This window comes from Ursus arctos, unplaced genomic scaffold, assembly GCF_023065955.2.
Source record: "Ursus arctos isolate Adak ecotype North America unplaced genomic scaffold, UrsArc2.0 scaffold_22, whole genome shotgun sequence".
NCBI classification, from domain to species: domain Eukaryota; kingdom Metazoa; phylum Chordata; class Mammalia; order Carnivora; family Ursidae; genus Ursus; species Ursus arctos.
In genome coordinates, this window is record NW_026622897.1 from 19,754,190 (window position 1) to 19,760,189 (window position 6,000).

Genomic DNA, 6,000 nt, shown 5'->3' on the forward strand with positions numbered 1-6,000 from the left:
GATGTGACCCTCCTAACCACCCCTACACCCAGGTACTCCTTATCCCCTCTCTCTGCCCCTTCATGATATTTGTACCTGTATGACATACTATAGATTTTCATGATATTTCTGCCTGTATGACATACTATAGATTTTACTTAATGTTCATTTATTCTCTCTCGCTGCTGGATTGTACACTCCATGAGAAACAGGGATTTTTGCCCGTTTCTGTTCCACGGTGCATCCCTAGTTCTTAAGACTATGTGTGGCACAGAATAGGCTCTCAGTAAATGTTTGTTAAATGAATAAACAGATTTATCCTTAAAAAATTCCAAATATTTCTACATGATTAGTAGTTTTACCCCATGTTTTTGATCTTTACTCAAAAGATCTTTAGACAAAGATCTTTTTACTTTGTATTTTATTTTCTTATTGCTACTGTAATTTGGGACAAATAATTTCTCTGGGCTACAGTATTCTGTTTTACAAAATAGGAGGCTTATAGTAAGTGACCTTTAATCTCCCCTGTAGCTCAAACATTGTATGAATTTATTAATTATGTTTTATACTTTTGACCTCACCCAGGGTTTCCATTGCATTTGCCCTTCATGCTGAGCTTGCCCTAGTGGTAGGTTTCACCTGTGGACAGTGAGATCGGGGTGAGACAAGTTCATTCTGCTCTGCTCTGATTCCACCACTGATCTTGTCAGAGTAGCTGCAAGTTCACGAGGTCACAGTGGACTAGAGGGCAGAACAGGAGGATGTAGGAGAGTAGGGGTGTGTATCCAGCAAGAGGGGCACAATCCCAGGGAAGCTCATCTGTGCTGTTCCCCAGAAGGGAGCTTCATCAGTTACGGAAGCCATGCCACGAGACGGAACCCGTGTGTGATAGAGGCCATTCCAGGATTACGGTAGTGGCAGAGGATATTCATGTGCTAGTTTTCCTGCAGTAAAAAAGCTGGTGCGTGATATATTTTTCTAGGTGTCTAACCAAAACAGCTTGCTCCAATTGCTTTGGTTTAGTAAACTCGGTGTCCTCCCCCTTGCATTGTTCTAGTATATTGCTCTAGTATATTACTTAATTGTCCAGGCCTCGCCCTTACCTATTTAGCCCTTTTATGATGACAGGAATGAGACTGTCAACAACTTTATGGACTACCCACTGGGCTCAGAGGCTAGAAACTGCTGCTTTCATATCTTCTAACCTTTTAAAGTGCGATAAAGGAGGTATCTGGTATTACTTTACTGTGTTTACTTAGATTATATTTTTGGAGGCGAAATACTTCTTTTAATTTCCCTCTAGGTGTAGTGAACATAATTTGCTTTGTGTCCTGTCTTGGACGTTTTTCCATGTTTCTCAGGAAAAAAGATTTAGGAGATTGCAAATATTACAGAGGAAGATAAAACAAATGTTCTTCTGGCATGCTAGGCCCATTCTGATAGGCAAAAGACTTTGAATATGTTGACTTAGATTTTTATTTTAATTTAATTTTTACTTTTTTTGACTTAGATTTTTAAAGCTGTCTTAAGGTGGAAATGAATGGTTCATTTCTGGTCTTGCTCTCAGTGTTAGTGACCACTATTAGAGGGATATGCTAAGGAGAAGTCAAATTGATTCCTTTTGAGTAAGGCAGTTTGGTATTATACCACCTGAGTCATCATCCCTTTGGGGCCCCCAAACGAGATCACCCTTGGTAGAAGTTGTCACTCAATTCTTGGCTTAGGTTCCTTGCCACCCTCTACCCCCCACCACCAGAAATCTACAGCAGTCATTAATGGATGAAACTATTATACATTTTCATCATCTGAACCCACCAATTCATCCTCACATCACTAAAAGTATGAGAAGCAGATATTGTGCCTCCTGGTGTGATGCAGGATGAAGCATCCTTCTGTTAACTATTTTTGCCCCCCAAAAGTTGAAACTGAATATAATCAAGCCTTTAAGCCTTTTTCATCTGGGTTCTGGGAGAAAATTAAGTCTCACTGCCCTAAGGAATCCACTGTATATAAGAAACTTCTCTCCTATTCACTTAGAATGGTACTGTGTACTATACTGGGGAGAACTGAGAAGATAGCCACTCGAATCATTGTCTGTGTTTTCTGGTTTAGATGAAGACAATATGTGAAGAGAAAAGGAGTGAGAATTCCATTTATAGGAAATGGAAAAAATTATACTATGAGAAAGCAGAAATCCAGAGGGTGGGTCATTCAGAAGTAAACTGACAATTCCTTTAACAAGTTAATGGCTTAAATTTTAAAAATGGGGAGGTAGCTCTAGATTAAGACAGACTTACAGAGATAACAACCACCAAATGTAACGTATGGACCTTGTTTGGGTCCTGATGTGAAAAAAACCGCCTGTCTTTGAAGCAGTCAAGAGAATTTGAATCGAGTCTAATTTATTCATTTTGGTAAGTATAATGATGGTATTATAGTTATATAAGAAAATATCTATACAAATATAGATACTAAAGTATATAGGGATGAAATAAAATTATATTTGAGATTTGCTTTAAAATAATTCAACAAAATGTGGGGCGCCTGGGTGGCTCCGTCGTTAAGCGTCTGCCTTCGGCTCAGGGCGTGATCCCGGCGTTCTGGGATCGAGCCCCACATCAGGCTCCTCTGCTGGGAGCCTGCTTCTTCCTCTCCCACTCCCCCTGCTTGTGTTCCCTCTCTCGCTGGCTGTCTCTCTCTGTCAAATAAATAAATAAAACCTTAAAAAAATAATTCAACAAAATGAAACAACAGAGAGAGATGGAGTGAGTGTGGCAAAGGCTTGTGACTAGTGAGTCTAGATGATGGGTGTGTCAGGGTCTCATTATGCTATTCAGTCTATTTTTGAGTATGTTTGAATTTTCTTAAAAACAATTTGTTTTAGAAAACTTGGGCCTGAAATAACCTTGTTAGCATTATAAATGTCCTCCTCACTCTCTCTGCCTTCCCCCCTAAATAATAAAAGGTTTAGGTACGAAAGTAGTATCCCTTAGTTGTGGGACTTCTGACATAGTAGTTATTATCCGTTATTATTAGAACCTAGAGGCTGCAACGTTTTGTGGCCTTTCTATAGGAAGGAGTGATTCAATAGAAATTAGGTTCATTCCAGCAGGCCAGGTCTGTATGGAAGTTCCCTTAACAGCTCACATCCTAAATAATCTGATAGGCTCCCAGTCACCTGGGTTTATAATCGGGTGAATTCCCAGGCATATAAAAGTTGAAAAGATCAGGGATGAAAGACCATGGAGAACATGAGTTTGCAAATGACAAAAATCACAAAATGGTGATTGTAAAAGAAGCTTTGAGGTCTTAGGGAGAGATGGGAGTAAGAGAATATTTGTATAGCTCAATTCAGGGATGGGAAAAATCACTTATAATTCTTATCTTCCCTCTGAATAGAGTCTTCCGGAGGCTGAAAAATTGCTCTTTGTTGTCAAAGCTCTTTCTTGCTCAGTCTCTAAAGGCCCTACTGCTGTAGGATAGTTTGTACAGTGGCTAAGATTGCAGTCACAGTTTAAATCCTGGTTCTACCACATACCAGCTGTGTGGCCTTAAGCAAGTTACTTAAGCCCTCTGTGCCTTAGTTTCATCAATTACAAAATGGGAATAATAGTAGTGCTTACTTCCTAGAGTTGTTGTGAGAATGCATTGAGGTAGTGTGTATATGATAGTATAGTGCTTGTCATGTGTTAAGAACAGTGAGAGGCAAGGTCTTCTCTGCTTACATTGGCTTTCCATGGAATCCTGATGTTTCAGATATTTTAGCTGGGAGTGAGCTAGGTAGGTATAGGAGCATAGGGACATCCAATTTGACCTTTTAATGCCTAAGAAAAAAAATTTTCTATATGCCTAGGTTATTATGACATTTATATTTGATTTGCATCTAGTTATTTGATTTTGTTCGTTGTTCCATCTTACATTGAGCCTTTATACCACTAAAACCAGATTTTTTTTGAGTTGGAGAATCAAGAAGAGAGTTTGCCTTGTTTCCAAATGGATGGGTGTGTCATTTAAATTGCAAATTAGCACACCTTCTTTATTGCTCAACCAGAGGTGAAATGATGCCTAATTAAAATCCTTCCTACTCAGAACTGTAGATACCCTCATCCGACAGGATCCACCCACCTTATCAAGATTGGGTTATGGTTCTGCTGGAGGAGGGACATGCCTTAACCTGCTTTCCTAGGTGGGCACTGTGTTTTTTTTCTAAGGAGTTCAAAGCAATTGCCATAGAGCTGACCAACCCATCTTTTTCTGTCAGTCATTAGTCCTTAATGTCCAACACATAAAACCTAACTGTCATACGGCTCTTTTAGGGTTCGGAGTCCGAAAGTCTTCTTTCCCATAAGATAACTTTGTGTTCTTACCTTACCAGTAACTTGGGTCAGGGATAGTAGATGCAGGGGAACCAGAAGCAGAGCTGAGACTGGGAGGGGATGCCACACAGACATAAGGCAAAGAACAGAACTGAGACTAGGATTAGCAATGGACGATCAAGGGAAAAGAGTTTGAAGTAGAGCAGGATTGGAGCATGAGTCAACAAAATGGGAATCAGTAGGTTAGCTCAACATGGGTTTCCAAAAAATGTGGAGGTATTTGTTGTTAGTCTAGAAGAGTGACATTTAGTGGCCTATAGTGTCTCTAGTTAGTAAGGCTGGAGAGTAAGTCTAGACTTACATATGGTGGCTCAGGCTGGAAAATCCATTCATGAAGGAATATCATCTGACACAAGTAAACAATGATACCTGGAGACTTAGTTAATGCTCTTCTAAATCTATATTTTTCTGCTGATTACATTTTCTGAACTCCTTACCTACCTCTTCCTCTTGACTATTGGCAATATGGAAATGTATAGTAACAGCTATTAATGAAACTTAGTTTGACTCCAGAAGTAAAATGCAATTAGATCCATGTAACTACATACCCGAACTACCGAGGCAATAGGAGATAGGGAATTTGTTTAGGCCACCATATAGTTCTGCTATATGGCATCCAGGAAGTAGGCTGTGATGTTAATTTCAAGACACATTGCTTTGAATTAATGAGCCAGTTATCCTAGTTACCATCATGCGTCGTGCTCCTGTGCTTGCTAGGGGCCCTTTCTCAGCTGAGCAGTTGGGACTATAGGTCTTGTCAGGTAGAATGATCCATAGGGAGACTCACCGTATTCAACCAATACATAGAGAGATTGGTTCCAAATTGGGTATTGACCCTACCTGAATCTCATAGGTTGAGTCTGGCCTCTCTTTGGCAGTCCAGGATGCTGGGTGCTGGCTAATAACGTTAGGTTTAGGAGAGTCCCTTAGGATTAACAGGCCTTTTGGTCGCTTGAAATGCCCTTCCTAGTCTGTCTTAAAATTCTGTTTACCCTTAAGGCAAAGTACTAGTATCACCCATTCTATGAAAAGTTATTTTGATTTCTTTCAATCAGAACAATTACTCCCTGCCCAACCACAGTATGCTACCTGCAACTCTGTGTAGCACATATTTTTTGTGCCTTAAATGATAATTATTTATATATGTTAAAAGATAATTTTCAAAAAAAGGTAAATCATGACTGTCATGCAGATATTAAATGAGCATATGTTGGTATTAAAATGAACATGTGTTAAAGGCTTTAACCCATGAGGGAATAAGCAGATGTTATAACTGCTTCTAAGAAAAAGTAAAAGAAAAAAATACTCCTATGGATAAAGGAATGTTGAACTGAAAGTTCAAATGGAGGCAGAACTGATCTTTTCCATAGTCATTTATGATTTGCAGAATTGTAAAATAGATCAACTATAGGCTAAAAGCAGATAAACTGGAGGGCTGTCATATAGACAATGGATAATAAAATGTTTTCTACCACTTCCCTTGTTTTGATAAGAACAGTCTCAAAGGAAGACTAGTCTTTTTTTTTTTTTTAAAGATTTTATTTATTTATTTGACAGAGAGAGAGACAGCCAGCGAGAGAGGGAACACAAGCAGGGGGAGTGGGAGAGGAAGAAGCAGACTCCCAGCAGAGGAGCCTGATGGGCT

The 6,000-nt window shown here is 39.4% G+C and overlaps 1 protein-coding gene across 1 annotated transcript in view; it reads left to right on the forward strand.

Annotated features, from left to right (window-relative positions):
• CCDC15 (coiled-coil domain containing 15) overlaps nucleotides 1–6,000 on the forward strand; it is an 84,491-nt gene extending 78,491 nt beyond the window's left edge. The window contains exon 17 of the mRNA XM_057316648.1: nucleotides 5,913–6,000. The gene's annotated coding sequence lies outside the window, so the exon portion shown is untranslated. The remainder of the gene's footprint in view (nucleotides 1–5,912) is intronic.